Here is a 20,147-nt window from a genome sequence, read left to right on the forward strand (position 1 = left end):
TTGCTTTCTCTGTTTTTCTTGATGGCGCTATCTAGTGTTTTTAGTCTATGTTATTGGGTTTTTCCCCCCTAAAGATCTGCTTGTAGGTTTAGTCATTATTTCATTATTTTTCTATTTTAATTATGCCATATTTACTTTTATTCATTCTTTTCCTCCACTTTTCTTCTGCTTTTATTTAGTTATTTAGTTATTTATTTTTAGGACTGCACATGTGGAGGTTCCCAGGCTAGGGGTCCAGTCGGAGCTACAGCCGCCAGCCGACACCACAGCCCCAGCAACACAGGATCCGAGCCGCATCTGCGACCTACACCACAGCTCACAGCAACGCCGGATCCCCAACCCACTGAGCGAGGCCAGGGACCGAACCTGTGTCCTCATGGATACGAGCCGGGCTCACTACCACTGAGCCACAACAGGAACTCCGGTTTTCTTCTGTTTTTAAAATTTGTTTTCTTGTCACATTAAAAACCAGTTTTGTTTGTGTCCACTTGTCTTCAGCTTTAGTAATGTAGATATTTTAAAATATGCTTTTAAATAAATACTTTAACCCTATCTCATAGGTTTTAGTGTTTTTATTTATGCATTATTTTCTGAATAGCCTATCTTTGAGGCATTATTTCATTTTAGATTTAGTGATTATTGGAGAGCTTAGGGTTTTTTTTTTTTCCCATGGTAGAGTTTTTTCCCATTCTCCTTATCAACACTTTTTAAATTTTTGCACTTCAGAGACTACGGTCTCAAAATTTCCCGAGGTTTTCTCTGTCTCCTTCAACACCGAGGAGAAAATACGCTTTTTCTCAGGGCGAGGAATTCTCGGGTCACAGAGGCCTGGTGACCCCATCAACGTAAGAGCACAGGGTCTGTGTCGCCCGTCGCCCGCGGTAAGGACGCCAGCCCCTGGGAACTCCTACGCGTGAACTTTGCCCTGGTTTCGCGTCCCTTTGCCTCAGACCGAGGGTGACAACTGGGGTCCTTTGTCCCTTGGTATTTTGTTTCCCTGTTTCCCGCGTTTCCCGACGCCGTCTCTGGGGCTCTGCGTGCAGCCAAGTCCCCCCGTGGCTGCTCCCCCGTTGGTTGGCTGCGCCCTCTCTCGTGGGGACCCCGGCTCCCTGCTTTGCGTCGCCCTGTCCTGGCCGGTCGCCCCCACATGTTACCTCCTTTCCATAGACAGACATGCCGCCTATAGAAACACGAGCCCCACACGCCCCGAAAAGCGCTTCTTCTCTGCCGGGGGATGAGCAGCGGGGGAGGGGGGGGGGAGTCGGCGCAGCCCCTGGAACCCAGACCTCGCTGCAGGGCCTCGGGCCCCGCTGGACCCGACCCGCCACGTGTCCAGGCCAGGGCGCCCTCACTCCCTCCCCCACTGGGACCCCCATGAATGCTCTGGGGGTCCCCAGCCCCGCGAAGAATTATATTCACCACTAGGGGCCTGAGCGGGAAACAGGGAAACAAAATACCAAGGGACAAAGGTATTGTCCCTTGTCACCCTCGGTCTGAGGCAAAGGGAAGCGAAACCAGGGCAAAGTTCACGCGTAGGAGTTCCCAGGGGCTGGCGTCCTTACCGCGGGCGACGGGCGACACAGACCCTGAGCCACAGAAGCTGCCACCTGGGAAGAAAGTTGGCTTGGCTCTCTGCCTGGGAGGGAGAACTGCCCCCTCAGTGTCTGAGCTCGAGCCAGCTGGCCCCACCTGACCTCACCTGTTCCCTCCTGGCCCCATGTGGCCCCACCTGTTCCCACCTGGCTCCCACAAGCCCCAGGCCTGTGCCTACCCGTCCCCCCCACACACACACCCCAGCCCCGGCACACAGACCAACTACGTCCCCTGAGCCAGCTCCCCCCGCCCTCCCGGCCCCCAGCTTCTGCCGCCTTCTCCCGGGAGGTCCCGCCAGGCGGTCCTCACTCGTCCTCACACGTCCTCACGCCTCGAGGTGCTGCCTGTCACCAGGGTTCCTGTGCCAGAGGCTCTTGGTTGTGAACAAAAGCCAACTCCCGCAGCTGTCACTACGCAGAGGACGAGACCCTGAGCCTGTTCCTCTGGTCTGGGCTCTGCCAGACCCCATCCTATCCCCCCCGCCAAGTGGGTGGGGGCCACGTAGGTGGTGTGGGTGTCCCTGGAGACCGAGACTCCAGGCGGCCCCTGGCTCTGGGCTGGACAGGAAGTGCCAAGGGCAGCCGGACCCCCGCATCCTGTGGCCTCAAAGTCGGGGGCCCTGTCTCGTCCTGTCCTACCTCACAGGCCCAAGAGCAGGACAGGACCCGGGGCGGGGGGATGTCCCCTCCTTACAGCAGGGCGTCCAAGGACGCAGCCATGCCCACAGCCCCAGGACGTGCAGTGGGGGAGGAGCTGGTGGGGACCGGGCCAGCACACACACCCCCCCCCCCCCGACCACCCGGATGTCACTTCCTGAGTGCTGAGCACGCCACAGCCAGGGCTCAGCCAAGCCCTTTGGATGGGCCCTGGAGTGGAGCCAGGGGAGGCCTGGGGGTCAGCCCTGCCCATGACCCCAGGAGGCGGTGGCTGGGTGGCCGCTGCGGGTCTTTGAGGAAAAATCAGAGAGCTCAGAGAAGCCGATGCCTCCCCTCCCAGCTGGTCCACGTGCCCTCCCGCGGCCCCACAGCTGCCCTCGTCCTCACAGCTCAGGGACCCAGGGGGCTCATCTAGGGAACACTTTATTGGATACACTGGGGACGGGGGGCTCGGGGTGTGTGACAGGACCCCCCAAGCACAGGCAAGCAGGGCCCACTGAGAGTCCAGGCCAGGGACAGGCTCCGGGTCTGCCGGTGGCCAGGTCACCCCCACGCCCTCCATGCTCCACCTCTGCACCCCCACCTCCACTCCCCCCAAAGAAAGGCCTGTGGAAGGGCCCTGGTCCCTCCTGGCACCCCCGCCGTTGTGGGGACACCCCTGTCCTGGCCCCTCCCCTGCAGGTCCCAGTGTGGTGGCTGGAGGCGGGGGGGGGGGGGTGGCTGCAGAGGAAACCTGGCCCAGGCCCCGCTTTTCTGGCCGAGTGGCGGCGTCATCGCTGGGACGGCTCCTCGGGCCGCTCCGTGTCCCTCGGGGGGAGGCCTGTTTATCTCCCCCGGAAGCAGCTTCAGCAGAAATGTGCACGGGGCGGGGGGGCGCTTTGCCAGGTGTCACCCCCCTCCCAAGGTGGGGTCACCGGCTCTGGGTCAGACGGGTGCCGTCTAGGGGTCTCAAAGTCAGGTGACCGTCTTCAGAGCACACGGCCCTGGCGGGCAGACGGCAGCGCGGAGCTGCACGGACCTTCAGGCCCAGGAGTCCCGCCCCGCGGCTCCGAGCTTGGGGCGTCCACGGTCCCCGAGCTGCCAAGGCTCCCGTGCCCGTGGGTGGCCGCCCGGGGCCCCCGAACGCCACCCGAGCCCGTCGCCAGCCCGGCCCCGGCCTCCACGTCAGCCCCTCCACCGGCGCCTGGGCAGCGAGCGGGTCCCTCGGCCTCCAGGCCCTCGGTCCCCGGAGGAAGGAACGCTCTGAGCCGAGCCGTGGGGCCCTCGAACTGGACGCTAACGGAACAGCCCGTCTGGCCTGTCACACACACGGTCCACCCGCTTTCACTGTTACAGAAAAGGACACACCGGCCGGAAGGTAAAGAGCGTCCGTGTCGGCGATGAAGACGCCGCCGCACCGCGTCTTCCTTCTGCGATGGGACCCGCCCGGGGCCGAGGCCCGGCCGACGCGCTGTGGCCGCGCGGGTCCCTGACTTTAACCCCGAAAGGCCTGTGTCCCGGACCCGCGTGCGGGTCTGTTCTGAGGCGACGGACACCTGCCGCCAGCCCTGCGCCCCTGGAGCAGCTCCTCACTGGGGCCCCGGCTGCCGGCTCCGTGGGGCTCGGATGAGAGTCTTTGCTCTGCCCGTGAGTCGGGGTTTGTTTATTTTCCACAACAACCCCCGTGCCCGCCCGGAGGCAGCGCATCCCCCGCCCCCGGGGAGGCCACCCAGGAGACAGAGCCCGGCGTTTCCTCGGGGGCCCTGTCCCTCTGGAGGGCCCTGGGTCCCGGGGTGGGCACCTCAGGCCACACACACTTGGGGACAAGGTCCGCCGGAGAGAGAGCCCAGGCGCAGCCGCCGCAAGGCCGTTGCAAGCGCCCTCGGCCCTGCCGCCCAAGCTGCCACCTGCGTGTCCGCTCCCTCCGTAAACCCACGGGCCGGGCTGGCCAGGGCGGGCTCGGGCCGCCGGGAGCGAGCGGGCTCAGGTGTGCACGCAGCGGGGGCCTGGGGCGTTGGGAACACAGGCGTGCCCAGGGCAGAGGCCTCGTGGGGCCTCCCGGTGGAGACTGGGCTTTAGGCGCCGTCAGCTGGGCCGCGTCTGTCCTGAGGCCTCCACATGCCCCTCGAGACGGGCGCTGCCTGGAGGCGTGAAGGCAGCTCCTCCACTGAGGTGCGCTGGGACCGGTCCCCTCAGGGTCCCCCGGAGATGGGGTTGCTCGGGGGTCGGGGGCTGCTGGGGCATGGCGGTGCCCCCCACCCATCAGGGTCTTTAGAGAACCGCGGGGCTCTGGCCCAAGCCCCACTCCAGAAATGACCGGCCCAGGGAGCGCCCCCCCGGGCTCCCAGGGGACAGAGAAGGAGGCGGGCAAGAATAGCTGAGGCGCGCAGGGCTGGCACTGGGCAGGGAGGCCCGGCCTGGGTGGGCAGGGGCGCTGGGCCGGCGCCTACTTCCGTCTGGGTGGGCAGGGTGCCCAGGCCAGGCAGAGCCCCCCAGCTGTTCACTGCGAGGCCCAGCTTGGGGGGTTTCTGGGGGGAGAGCTGGGCGGGGCGGGGTGATGGGATTCTGCAGGAGCCCCTCAGAGTCAGGCCAAGGCTGTGGTCTCACCACCTCCGGGATGGGCCTGGCAGCCGGCCACACCGCCCACGGCACCCAGCTCCTGCCCCGTACCCTCACCCAGTCCCAGACACTGGCCCCGAGAGGCCCCTGGACGGGCAGCTCCTCCTGCGCCCCAGTGGCCTCGAGCAGCCGCTCTTCACTACATGTGGGCTCCTGCCACATGAGCGGTGGACTCTCACGGCTGCAGGCGGAGGTGCGGGGCCGGGCTGACCAGCCCTCAGAGCAGACCCGCACCCCCGCCCCTGTCCAGGCTCAGCACCTGCCACCCCCTTTCAGACACGTACGAGCCGCATGTGCAAGAGAGAAGCGGGGAGCGAGAGCCCATCCACCCACTGAGCGGCCAGGCCGCCCAGACGGGCTTCGACGTCAGGCAGCTGGGGGCCTCCCGGGCGCCTGCCTCTGTCCCGACCTCAGGCTGGATCGGAGGTGGTCACGTAGGGTCACACCTGTGTCCGGTCCCTGAGGCTCCTGCCCAGCACCCAGGTGTCTGCGGCCAGGCAGAGGGCAGGGACCTCAGGCCCCGGTCCTGGCAACCGGGCAGGATGTGGGGGGCCACGTGGGAGGCCAGCTGCGTGGTGGGCGTGTTTCCTGCCTCCTCCCTGAGGACAAGCTCACTTGCCAACAGTAGAAATGTCTCCGCCTTGGGGTCGGCCCAGGAAAGACCCTCCCCAGGAAACCTGCTCTTGGCCTTGGGGCGGAGCCGCCTCCCGCACAGGCAGCTGGCAGAGACCCCGGGCCTCTGGTTGGCATGGAAGGGGCCGTCCAGCTGCTGGCTGTCAGGCCGCCCACCTCGTGTCTCTGCTAAATTCCCAGACTGAGAATTTACAGGCTGTTTAATTTTAGCATCATCTGTGCTCCTTCCCCACAAGCTTTCTCAGCTCTGCTGGTTTCTATTTACACCCTAAGGACGGTCCAAAACGAGATCCCGCTGGCTCGAAAAACGGGGCCTGGCTTTGCCTGACAGTTTGGCGCAAGCCCAGCCGCCCCCTTTCAGCTGCATGGGGCGCTCACAGGGGCGTGTGTGAGCCGACGCCAGGAAGGGAGGCACCCGCGCTTCTGACCTTCGAATAAACAAGCTCTGCCGTGTGGGTGCGGAGGCACCGCAGAGACCACGTCGCCGTACAAATAACGCAGCGAGAGCTGAGCTGAACCCAGGTCGGAGCGGCGTGGGCTGCTCCAGGGCCCCTGACGGTGCAGGGCCCACTGGCCACGGGCTACTGGACTGGGGTCAGAGCGGCCCGAGCCTCTCTCCTCTGCAGCTTCCACCTGCTGGGCTGAGCCCTATTTCCGGGTGGCTCCCAGCCAGGCGGTAACGGGGGCCCTGAGTCGCCTGGTTCTGCAGGGAGGGGCGTCTTCTGGGAGAACATCTGGGCCCCGGGAAGGTTGTACACGAGGTCGGAGAGACAGAGGCTCCAGCCTGGGAGGCCACCCCACTCCGGGAGCCTCAGAGGAGCAGGGGCGTGGGGGGCTTGCCTCCCTCACCAGCCACGCAGCCGACAGCACACGACAGCCACGGCCTCGAGCACAGAGACACGTCAGCCCGGGAAGGAGGGTGACCGGACTCTGCCTGTGATGCAAAGACCCCAAGGAAGCACGGGAGGGGAAACCAAGGAGGGAGGCTCCGCGGTAACGAGCCTGACGGGGATCCATGAGGATGGGGGTTTGCCTCCAGGCCTCGCGCCGTGGATCAAGGATCCGGCATCACTGCGAGCTGCGGTGTGGGTCCGGCTCGGATCCCACGTTGCTGTGGCTGTGGTGTAGACCAGCAGCTGCAGCTCGGATGCGACTCCTAGCCTGGGCACCTCCATATGCCATGGGTGCAGCCCTAAAAAGACCAAAACAAAGAAAACAAGACAAAACAAAAACAAACAGCAGAAAACAGAGAGGGGTTGGTCCCCCAATTAGCAGGGCTGGAGTGGGGAGCAGTGTCTGCCCACAAGTTACAGGGAGCGGATGATGTGTCCGGGGCTGGCGGTTTAGCATCATGCGTGCTCACGTTTAGGAGACGCTGTTTCTTTTCTGTTGTCTGAGCACATGTTCATTTCAAAAGTCAGAGATGAGCAGAAAGGGGAGACCCTGAGCTAAACATCACCCCTAACTCGCAGGTGTCCATCCTTGGCTTCCTTCTTTTTAGAGACATACAAACTGGGAGGGGGCTCCTGAGATCCTGGTGCGAGGGGCTCGGCAAAACCTCTCCCCCAAGGAGACACCCAGTGCCTGGTCAGAATTAGCAAAGGCGGCCATATAAAGAAGCATCGACACCACAAAACCTGTGGGAACCAAGAAAGACAGCAGAGGCCTCGCCCTCGAGGTCGGAGGCACCCAGGTCTGGGCGTATAGGAGCCACTCTGGTGGACTCAGAAGACACGTGCCCCCCATCTGCCCAGGTTCTCGGTGGAGGGGACAGCATGGTAGCCAGTGTCAGCACAGATCCTTCGTCCCCTCAGTACTGTGTGGGTGGGGACAGCCTGGTGGGAGCCCATCCCCCACCCCCACAGGCCCCACTTGGCAGGAGAATCCTGGTGGGATAGCTGGCAAAGTGAGCACCAAGGGAGCCCCAAGGAGAGTCACAGGGGTCAGAGTAAGCCGTAGAGCTTTTCATACCCTGGCACTGCCTGAGGAACGTGACTGCATCGGGTCAGACTAGGAAGGAATTTAGGGCACTGCTCAAAAGTGTAGAGCTACAGCTGGTAACCAACGGAGAGGCAGAAGGCCCTGGTACAGCATTGCCGTTCCTGGCGGTCAGGGGACTGCGTGTGCTTGAGGCTGTGAGCTTCCAGACGCAGAGGGAACTTCTGAGCTGAACTCAGGCAAACGCACAAAGCCCCCAAAGTGTGAGAGCAGCCTTCTAGCAACACAGACCAACTATAAAAGGCCAAACCCACCCAAATGGAAAGCCACGTGACCTCGAGCAACCCCTCAGAGGCCAGACTTACAGATAACAGCAAAGGGAAGATTCAGAGTCTGGACACAGAGGGAGCAGGCTTCCTGAATCAGTACAAGCAGGTCACTCAACAAACAAGAAGCTGGGTGAGGAGGGGGTGGGATCAATACTCAGAATACCTGAACACACTGACTAAATGACCAGTTTTCACAAAAGAAATTATGAGACATTCACGGAGACAGAAAAATGTGAGCCACGGGGGAGGGGGAAGGAAGCAGGCCCAGAAACTCCTTGAGGGAGCCCCGATATTGAACTTAGCAGAGACCTGAAAGCAGCTGTTATGAATCTGTGCGAAGGCCCAAAGGAAAGCTTGTTTAAAGAAGTAAAGGAAAAGATGATGACACTGACTCATCAAATAGTGAAAATAAAGAGGCAGAAATGATCAGAAAGAACAAAACAAGGATGTTAACAAGAACGTGTGTGGCGACAATTTTGAGATATATACAAAGTCATTACACTGTACACCCAAGACCAACGTGATGTTATGTCAATCATACATCAATAATAAAACAGAACCGCATAGAAAATCTGGAGTCAAAAAGCATCATAACGGCTCTGAAAAACTGACCAGAGGAAATCAAGAGTAGATCTGAGCTGACAGAAGAAAAAAATCAGTGACCTTAAAGATGGATCAAAAGAGATGATTTAACATGAAGACCAGAAAGGGGAAAAAACGGCCGAAGAAGTAATGGCTGAAAACTTCTCAAATTTGGTGAAAAGCAAAAATCTACATATCCAAGAAGCTTCACAGTTCCTAACGGGATAAACACCAGGAGACCCACATTTCAATGCATCATAGACAAGATATTGAAATCCAATATTTTGGACTTTAATTTTTTTAAACAAGAACAAGTTTAATCGTAAAACTAACTTGAGGAGGTGAGCGTGGGGGCCCGATGAGGGGGCAGGAACCTGATTCTTCAGGCAGTGCTCTGTCCCTGGTGCCACCACACAGGACCGGGTCACGTGTCCCCAGAGGGGGCTAGAGTGTGATAAGATGACAATATAAATAGATGTCTAGGAAAAAGGAGGCTGTCCATATGCAGGGGCTGCAGGTGGGTGGGAAGTCCAATGAGAAAGGGAACCTTCTGAAAGCAGTAAGAGAAAAACGACTTGTCGCATACAAAGGATCCCTAAGGATAGTCACAGCTGACTTTTCATCAGAAACGAAGGCAGGAAAAAGGCAGTCAGATGACACTTCAAAGTACTGAAAGTAAAAAACTGTCAACAGGGGGACAAGATTAAGATGGCGGAATAGAAGGACCAGAGCTCAACTTCTCTCCTAAAAACAACAAAATTCACAACTAAAGACTGAGCACTCTTCGCCCAAATGGACTGGCAACCTTAAAAAAGATATCCTACTCCAGAAGAAAAAGAGGAGGCCACATCAAGAGGTAGGAGGGGCAATTACACAATATAAACAACCCCATACCTCCTGGGTGGGAAGCTCCACAGACTGGAAACTAACCGGTTCACAGAGACTCACCTACAGGAGTGAGAGTTCTGAGCCACATATCAAACTCTCACGTGTGGGGATATGGCACGGGGAGAAAGAGCCCTGGAGCACCTGGCATTGAAGGCCAGTGGGGCTTGTGTGCAGAAGCTCCACAGGACTGGGGGAAACGGAGACCCCATTCTTAAAAGGTGCACACGGACTTTCACATGCACTGGATCCCAGGGCAGAGCGAGGTCTCCATAGGAATCTGGGTCAAACCTGACTGCAGTTCTTGGAGGACATCCTGGGAAAACAGGGGTGAAGGTGGCTTGTTGTGAGGGAAGGACATTGAAGGCAAAGCTCTGGGCATATTCAGCAGCTTGCTTGCCTGTCTCTGGAGGTGGCCAATTTGGGAAAATCTGGCCCCACCCATCAGTCAGTGCTGAGAAGCCCCAGGGCAAACAACAATCCAGGTGGGATCACAGCCCTGCCCCTCAGTAAACAGGCTACCTAAAGACCCCTCAGGCACACAGCTGCCTCTAATACCATCGAGACTAAGCCCCACCCACCCGAGGGATTAGAATCGGCTCCACCTACCAGTGGGCAGGCATCAGCCCCTCTCATCAGGAAGCCTACAGCAAACCCCCCATACCGACTTCAGCCACGGGGAGGGGAGCAGACATCAGAAGTAAGAGAGGCTACAACTCTATTGTCTATAAGAAGGTCACCACACCAAAAACCTATACACATGAAAACACAGAGAACTATAACTCAGATGAGGGAGAAAGGAAAAACCTCAGAAAAACAGCTAAGTGAGGAGGACATTCTTAGCCTCCAGGAAAAAGACTGTTGATGCTGAAGGTGATGCAACACATTGGAAATAAACTGGAGGCAAAGATGGATAACTTACAGGAAACACTGACCAAAGAGATACAAGATATAAAACTTAAACAAGAAGAGATGCAAAATACAATAACTCAAATAAAAAATTCACTAGAAGCAGCTAACAGCAGAATACAGGAGGCAGAAGAACGAATAAGCGAGGTGGAGGACAGACTAGTGGAAATCATGGGTGCAGAACAGAAAAGAGAAAAAAGATTGAAAACAAATGAAGATAGTCTCAGAGAACTCTGGGACAACTTAAAAGCATCAACATCTGTATTACAGTGGTGCTAGAAGAGAGAGAGAGGGAGACAGAAAAGATATTCCAAGAGATAACAGCCAAAAACTTCCCTCACATGGGGAAGGAATCACTCACTCAAATCCAGGAAGCACAATGAGTACCATATAAAATAAACCCAAGGAGGAACACCCCAAGACACATATTAATCAAACTGACCAAAACTAAAGACAAAGAGAAAATCTTCAAAGCAGCTAGAGAAAAGAAACAAATAACATAAAAGGAAATCCCAATAAGGTTATCGGCAGATTTTTCAATAGAAAATCTGCAGGCCAGAAGGGAGTGGCATGATATACTTAACATGATGAAAGGAAAAAACCTCCACCAAAGATTACTCTACCCAGCAAGGCTCTCATTCAGATTTGAAGGAAAAATCAAAACCATCACAGATAAGCAAAAGCTGAGAGAATTCAGCAACACTAAACCAGCCTTACAACAAATACTAAAGGAACTTCTATAGGCAGAAAAGAACAAGAGAAGAAGGAAAGAAAAAAGAGCAGCAAAAGAAAATCCAAAGCAATTAATAAAATGGCAATAAGAACATACATATCAATAATTACCTTAAATGTTAATGGACTAAATGCCCCAACCAAAAGACATAGACTGGCTGAATGGATAAAACAAGGCCCATATATATGCTGTCTTCAAGAGACCCACTTCACTTCTAGGGACAAATTGAAAGTGAGAGGATGGAAGAAAATATTTCACGCAAACGGGGATCAAAAGAAAGCTGGAGTAGCAATACTCATATCAGACAAAATAGACTTTAAAATGAAGAATAGTTTAAGGGACAAGGAAGGACATTACATAATGATCAAAGGATCAATCCAAGAAGATGATATAGCAATTTTAGATATCTATGCACCCAACACAGGGTCACCACAATATATAAGGCAACTGCCAACAACCTTAAAAGGACAAATCGACAATAACACAATCACAGTGGGGGACTTTAACACCCCACTTACAGCAATGGACAGATCAACCAGACAGAAAATCAATAAGGAAACACAGGCCCTGAATGATGCATTAAACCAGATGGACTTAGATATTTATAGGACATTCCATCCAAAAGCAACAGAATACACATTCTTCTCAAGTGCACATGGAACATTCTCTAAGATTGATCACATCCTGGGCTACAAATCCAACCCTGGTAACTTTAAGAAAATTTAAATCATACCAAGCATCTTTTCTGACCACAATGCTATACGACTGGAAATCAACAACAAGAAAAAAACTGCAAAAAACACCAACACGTGGAGACTAAACAACATGCTACTAAACAACCAATGGATCACTGAAGAAATCAAAGAGGAAATTAAAAAATACCTAAAAGCAAATGACAATGAAGAAACGACACTCCAAAACCTATGGGATGTAGCAAAAGCCATTCTAAGAGGAAAGTTTATAGCAATACAAGCCCACCTCAGGAAACAAGAAAAAGCTCAAATAAGCAAACTAACTTTACATCTAAAGCAGCTTGAGAGAGAAGAACAGACAAGACCTAAAGTTAGTAGAAAGAAAGAAATCATAAAGATCAGAGCAGAAATCAATGAAATAGAAACAAAGAAAACCATAGAAAAGATCAATGAAACGAAAAGCTGGTTCTTTGAAAAGATCCACAAAATTGATAAACCCCTAGCCAGACTTATCCAGCAAAAAAGAGAGAGGACTCAAATCAATAAAATTAGAAACGAAAAAGGGAAGTAACAACGGACATCACAGAAATACAAAGGATCATAAGAGACTACTCTATGCAACTATATGCCAATAAAATGGAAAACCTAAAAGAAATGGACAAATTCTTAGAAAAGTACAATCTTCCAAGACTAAACCAAGATTAAATAGAAAAGATGAATGGACCCATCTCAAGAACTGAAATTGAAAATGTGATTAGAAAACTTCCAACAAACAAAAGTCCAGGACCAGATGGCTTCACAGGCGAATTCTATCAAACATTTAGAGAAGAGCTAACACCTCTTCTTCTGAAACTATTTCAAAAAATTGCAGAGGAAGAGATACTCCAAAACTCATTCTATGAGGCTACCATCACCCTGATACCAAAACCAGACAAAGATACCACACACAAAAAAAGAAAACTACAGGCCAATTTCACAGATGAACATCGAAGCAAAAATCCTCAACAAAATACTAGCAAACCACATCCAACAATACATTAAAAGGATGGTACATCATGATCAAGTGGGATTTATCCCAGGGATGCAAGGTTTCTTCAATATCTGCAAACCCATCAGTGTGATACATCACATGAACAAACTGAAAAATAAAAACCATATGATCCTCTCCATAGATGCAGAAAAAGCCTTTGACAAAATCCAACACCTATTTCTGACAAAAACCCTTCAGAAAGTGGGCATAACAGGAACCTACCTCAACATGATAAAGGCCATTTATGACAAACCCACAGCAAACATCATTCTCAGTGGTGAAAAGCTGAAAGAATTCCCGCTGAGATCAGGAACAAGACAAGAATGTCTGCTCTTGCCACTACACTTCAACATAGTTCTGGAAGTCCTAGCCACAGCAATCAGAGAGGTAAAAGAAATAAAAGGAATCCAAATTGGAAAGGAAGAAGTAAAACTATCACTATTTGCAGATGACATGATACTATACCTAGAGAACCCTAAAGACTCTACCAGAAGAAAACTGTTAGAGCTCATCCACAAATTTGGCAAAGTCACAAGATACAAAATTAATACACAGAAATTGATGGCATTTCTATACACTAACAATGAAAGAACAGAAAAAGAAATTAGGGAAGCAATCTCATTTACCATCGCATCCAAAAGAATAAAATACCTAGGAATAAACCTACCTAAAGAGACAAAAGACCTGTACTCTGAAAACTATAAGACACTGATGAAAGAAATCAAAGATGACACAAATAGATGGAAAGATATACCATGCTCATGGATTGGAAGAGTTAATATTGTCAAAATGACTACACCAACTAAGGCTATGTGCAGATTCAATGCAGTCCCTATCAAATTACAGAGGACATTTTTCACAGAACTCAAACAAAATATTTTAAAGTTTTTTGGAAGCACAACACACCCAGAATAGCCAAAGACATCCTGAAAAAGGAAAATGGAGCAGGAGGAATCAGGCTCCTGGACTTCAGACTATACTACAAAGCAACAATCATCAAAACCATATGGTACTGGCACAAAGACAGAAGTATAGATCAGTGGAACAGGATAGAAAGCCCAGAATTAAACCCATGCACCTACAGCCAACTAATCTATGACAAAGAAGGCAAGGCTATACAATGGAGAAAGGACAGTTTGTTCAATAAGGGGTGCTGGGAAAACTGGACAGCCGCATGGAAAAGAATGAAATTAGAATACTCCCTAACACCATACACAAAAATAAACTCAAAATTGGAGTTCCCGTCGTGGCACAGTGGCCAACGAATACGACTAGAAACCATGAGGTTGTGGGTTCAATCCCTGGCCTTGCTCAGTGGGTTAAGGATCCAGTATTGCCACGAGCTGTGGTGTAGGTGGCAGACGCAGCTCAGATCCTGCATTGCTGTGGCTCTGGCATAGGCCGGCGGCTACAGCTCCGATTCGACCCCTAGCCTGAGAACCTCCACATGCCGAGGGAGCGGCCCTAGAAAAGGCAAAAAGACAAAAAATAAAATAAAATAAAATAAACTCAAAATGGATTAAAGACATAGATATAAGACCAGACACTATAAAACTCTTAGAGAAAAACATAGGCCAAACACTCTCTGACATAAATGACAGCAACATCTTCTCAGATCCACCTATCAGAGTATTGACAATAAAAACAAAAATAAACAAATGGGACCTAATCAAACTTCAAAGTTTCTGCACAGCAAAGGAAACTCTAAACAAAATGAAAAGACAACCCACGGAATGGGAGAAAATCTTTGCAAGTGAATCAACTGACAAAGGATTGATCTCCAAAATTTACAAGCAACTTCTGCAGCTCCATACCAAAAAAACAAACAACCCCATCAAAAAAATGGGCAGAAGCTCTAAACATACAGTTCTCCAAAGACATACAGATGGTCGAGAAACACATGAGAAGATGTTCAACATCAGTCATTATTAGAGAAATGCAAATCAAAACCACTATGAGGTACCACCTTCCACCAGCCAGAATGGCCATCATCCAAAACTCTACAAACAGTAAGTGCTGGAGAGGGTGTGGAGAAAAAGGAGCACTATTACACTGTTGGTGGGATTGTAAATTGGTGCAACCACTGTGGAAAGCAGTATGGAGATTCCTCAGAAAACTAAACATAGAACTCCTATTTGATCCAGCAATCCCACTCCTGGGCATCTACCCAGAGAAAACCATGACTCACAAAGACACATGTACTCCGATGTTCATTGCAGCACTATTTACAATAGCCGAGACATGGAAACAACCTAAATGTCCATCGACAGAGGAGTGGATCCAGAAGATGTGGTCCATATACACAATGGAATATTACTCAGCCATCAAAAAGAATGAAATACCGGCATTCTTAGCAACATGGATGGACCTAGAAATTATCATGCTAAGTGAAGTCAGCCATACAATGAGACACCAACATCAAATGCTTTCACTGACATGTGAAATCTGAAAAAAGGACAGACTGAACTTCTTTGCAGAACAGATGCTGACTCACAGACATTGAAAAACTTATGGTCTCTGGAGGAGACAGTTTGGGGGGTGCGGGGATGTGCCTGGGCTGTGGGATGGAAATCCTGTGAAATCAGATTGTTATGATCATTATACAACTACAGATGTGATAAATTCATTTGAGTAATAAAAAAAAGTAAAAAAAAAAATAAATAAATAAACTGTATGTAGGAAAAGAAAAAAAAAACCTGTCAACCAAGAATCTTATACACAGCAAAACTATCATTCAGAAGTGAAGATAAAGATACTGGCAACTGAACCAAAACTGAGAAAATCCATTGCTAGTAGACCTTCCTCCTGAGACCTACTAAAGGACTTTCTTTGAGCTAAAAGCACATGACCTTAGACAACAACTCAAATGCACACACACAAACCAAGAGCATCAGTAGTTATTTTTGTCATGATAAAGACTGCATAATTACATGTTCTTCTCCTTTGTCCTCCTCACTGACTTAAAAAGCCATCACAGAAAACAGTATCTATACGATGGTACAGTTGGGCTCGAACACATCAAAATGTACGATACTTGACAGCAAGGGCAGAAGGGGGCATTCATGGGAATGATGCCCCATTGGAAACAACAGCAGACGAAGTCTCACACCCACAGGGAGAAGTGAAGAGACTTCACTATAATGCATTGATGGTCAATACAAAACTCAGTAAACATACATTTGCTTCCTACACGTCCCTCAGAGGCCCATGTGCCCACTTCCCTGCCCCCCTCAGCCCCGCCGGACTTTGATCACGTTACTGTTCATGCTGCATTTTACACATCCCTGCAGGCTGTGCTGTGCAGGCTGTGCTGTTGGGCTTTGCGTGTTTTGTAAAAGCCAATGAGTGGGGTCACCCTGACTGCATATTCTCTATGGCCAGCATTTTCTACGCGACTTTGTGTGTGGCTGCTGACACTGTAGCCCACATATTTTCACAGCCAAACAGCATTCTGGTCCCACATGTCTGTCTGTTCCGTGGCAGATGGCATCCGGGCTGTTTCCAGGGTGCTTTTTCTGCTGTAAAGATTGCTGACACAAACATTCTCCTGGGGCCTCCTCGCACAGAGTGTGTATTTCACAGGAAAAACTAATATTTGGACTGCCCCCCCCAACAGCTAATGAAGACCTCATGGCCACAGGCAACCGGCCGTGGCTGAGGCTGCTTGAAGGAGGCCCCGTCAGAGGCATCTGACACCAGGTCCCCACCCCCGCCGGGAAGCTCTCCAGGTGCGTGCACAGGGCAGCGGCTGGATCCTGCGAGTCATCTTCCCAAGTGGCTGTGCCAAAACCTGCTCCCAGCGGCTGTGGGTGGGGTCCTGGGGCTGGGTGACCTCTCAGCGTTCCTCTCCGTGGCTGAAGGTCCTTGTGCGGTTTTAATTGCACCCCCGACTCCCGACCTCGCCGAGACTCTGTCTATACCCTCGAGATCCACCTGGTTTCCTCTTCGTGGGACACCTGTGCACGGCTCTTGCCATTTTCCTGTTGACTGCGGGTCGTTCTCATGGCTTTTCAGGAGCTCTTTGTCTCTGTCAGTCCGTGGGCTGTGATCTCTCCCCTGGGGTGTCTTGCTCTGGACATTTTCAGTGTCTTTGGATGATTTTTTTCAACGCGTCAAATTTATCAGTCTTTTCCTTCTGGTTCGTGGATTTTGAGTCTCGCCCGAGAAAGCCCTTTCTTAGCCAGAGGCCACATCAACGTCCTCCACTGTTTTCTCCCCAGTTTTCCGCTTGGTCTGATGCCTGCGAGCTCCTCCCTCTGGAGCCGGCCCCTCACCTGGGTGAGGCGGGGCCTCGGTTGTGAAGCATCTTGGCTCCCGCGTCCACTGGGAGCCGAGCCACATCCGTGCCAGAGTCACCCACCCCCTGGCTCAGAGGCCAGGCCTGGCTACAGCCCTTGTCAGGGGCATCGGCCACACTTGTCCACGTGTTTTCCTCACATCGGAGCCAAGGCGGGATTTGGCGAGCATTTGCCCGCCTCTTTTGACGGCTTAGGGTTTGAGTCTCCCGCGCTTCTTGAGTTTTGCTCTTTCGGGTGGTCTTGAATGTCCCTGAGTCGTGTTGTGAACGTCCCTTTATTTGCATTTTTCCCTTTTGTTGTGTCCCTCCCTGGGTGCTTCGTACGCATTCTGCTGACTTAAAGGCTCTGCTTAAGTTTACATTTCTTTAACTTCCTAAACAATCAGTGGGGTTTTTTTTTTGTCTTTTTTATTTTTTGCCTTTTCTGGGGCCACACCTGCAGCATGCAGAGGCTCCCAGGCTAGGGGTCTAATTGGAGCTGCAGCCGCCGGCCTACACCAGAGCCACAGCAACTTGGGATCCAAGCCACATCTGTGACCTACACCACAGCTCACGGCAACACCAGGTCCTTAACCCACTGAGCGAGGCCAGGGATCGAACACGCAACCTCATGGTTCCTAGTCGGATTTGTTAACCACTGCACCACGATGGGAACTCCAATAATCCAGTTTCCATTCTGTATTTTGTCTAGCAGGATGGCAGGAGGCCCAGCCACTTGGGGGTGACAAGGTGGTGGCCCTGCAGGGCAGTTTCATTGGGACAATTAACTTGTGAACTTGCTTGGAGACCCCTCTGCTCTCAAGGCCTGAGCAGGCTCCGTGGAAGGAAAGGCATACGTCTGGGTGAAATAATCTCCCAACTGGTGGCTCCGTGCCTTTTCCCTGAGGGAAATAAGTCACATCGTGGCAGAAACACAGGCGCGCGCCCACGGTTGTGGATGTGAGCCCCGGGAGTGACGGTCCCCACCCAGACAGGCTCCGAGGTAACGCATGATGTGGCTGCAAGACCAAGAAACAGGGAACCAGGCTCCCGGAAAACAGGGAAGTCCTTGGAGTTCCCGTCGTGGCACAGTGGTTAATGAATCCGACTAGGAACCATGAGGTTGCGTGTTCGATCCCTGGCCTCGCTCAGTGGGTTAAGGACCTGGTGTTGCTGTGAGCTGTGGTGTAGGTCACAGACGCAGCTCGGATCCCGCGTTGCTGTGTCTCTGGCGTAGGCCGGTGGCTACAGCTCCGATTCGACCCCTAGCCTGGGAACCTCCATATGCCGCGGGAACGGCCCAAAGAAATAGCAAAAAGACAAAAAAAAAACAAAAAAAAAACAGGGAAGTCCGCCCTCCACAGGGAAGCCACAGATGCCGCGCAAAGGCGGGGCTAGACGCTTCAGTCTGGCCCTCACGGAGCACAGCCTCCCTGTCGGAGCAGCTCTCAGGCTGCACCACTGCCCAGGCAGTGGCCTCGGTGTGGCTGGGCCCTTGGACACCTGCTGGTCAGCAAATCCCATGGGGCTGGACCCACATCACTGGCGGGAGGAAGAGGGGACAGGGTGACGCCATCGGCAGTGACTCCCAGGCAAACACCACTAAGTGAAGCCCGAAAGTGGTCAGTCTGTTCCCTCTCCTGCAGGTCCCTCTGAGGTCGATGACTCAGCAGATGTCAGGAGACTGGTTTAAACAGGTGTCACCCGCTGAGCCCGAGTGTGGAGAGGAAGCCCAAGGGCAGGGCTGGACCAAATGCTCTCCCACCAGGGGGCGTGACGCCGGCCTGGGGAGTGACCAAACCAGCTGGGAAGCTGGACTTGCTCGAATGAGGTCGGTTTGCTCAGACGCCTCTCGGCCCGACGCCCCGTCCCTCGAGATGAGAACGTTTCTTTCGGGGACCGAGGGCGTCTCTCCAGCATCTCCGCCTCTGCTCGCCGTGTGCGGGACGCCACGCGGTCCTGGGGCGAAGCTACTAGAGACACAGGCGCTGGAAAAGAAGGCCGGCAGACGATCTGCTTCTGTAAGACCCGGGAGCATTCGGGAGGAGCAACCCCAGGAAACGGCTCCCTAACGTGTCAGGTGGTGAGATCAGCACCCAAGGTCTGGGAGAGATGGTGCCACCGCAGCCGCCGAAGGACGTCAGCCCGGGCGGAAGAAAGAAAAATGAAGTAGCGACACGCAACTTAACACGGCCTGTCCCAACCCCCTGGGCGGGAGCCGCAGCCGCCCCGACCTTCCCTCCCAGGGAGCCGCCCTCCTCCCGCCGCGGCGCCAGCCTGACCCTGGTGTCCGCGGCCTCTGGTCTGAAAGGGAGGTGGCCGCAGTGACGCAGGGTCCCAGCGCTGCTGGGCAGATGGCGCGCTCACAGGAGGGCATCTGTGCTGTGACACTGTGACCGGCCTGGGAGGAGGAACAGGGTCCCCCCGCCCCCGGCCGCCTCCCCCTTTTCCTTGGAAGTCCATCTGCCTCTTCTCGTGGGGGGGCAGCCCCCTGGGGCACCCGTGGTCACTGCCCGTCCGGGCTCCACCTGCTGACCCGCCCTCCCCAGGGGCTGGGAGCCCGGGCAGGAGGGGACAGCAGGTGCTGGCCCAAGGCCCGGGTGGGAAGGTGAGAGACGGGCTCCCCTGGGGCGGCCTGAGGTGCATCCGAGGACACAGAGGCCTCACGTGAGGCTGTGATGAGCAGAAGAGCCCCCGAAGGCCCCCCCGCCCCCCGCGCCCCCGGCTGTGAGGTTAACGTCCTGGCGCCCTCCTGCCTCAGGGTGGACACACCCGGGCCTGGCAGGGCTCGGGGCCCACGAGGCTGGGGGTGTCCCTGAGGTCCAGGATCGCAGGGACAGTGACTGGGGGCTCCTGGCACGGCCAGCACTGGCTCGGGCCTCAGGGACCTGAGGCGGGACCCTCCCGCCTGGCCTGGTTGACCGGAGCCGGAGGGGGGCGCAGGTGCTCCGCGGCCCCGGGCAGAGCCTGCTGACTGCTGGCCTGGGCTGGGCTGCCCACCACCGGGCGTGGGGTGGCGCCAGAAGGCCCCGCTTCCTGAGCCCTGCGTGGGCCTCTGGGCCGATGTCTGCCACTCTGGAAGGATTGGGACCTGGGGACAGTCAGGGGCCACGCAAGCCCCCGTCCCCAGGGGACCCTCGACCTGCCTTTGGTAGGGTGGTTTCTCATAGTGCGTTTCCACCCAAGACCGTGAGGCTTAGGTGGGAACGTGCTGATTTGAACCGACTGGACTTGAAGGTGGTATTTCTAACACATTCAGGTGTGTCCTAAATTTAAAAAGAAGACAGTCTCCC

This window comes from Phacochoerus africanus, chromosome 1, assembly GCF_016906955.1.
Source record: "Phacochoerus africanus isolate WHEZ1 chromosome 1, ROS_Pafr_v1, whole genome shotgun sequence".
Classification (NCBI taxonomy): domain Eukaryota; kingdom Metazoa; phylum Chordata; class Mammalia; order Artiodactyla; family Suidae; genus Phacochoerus; species Phacochoerus africanus.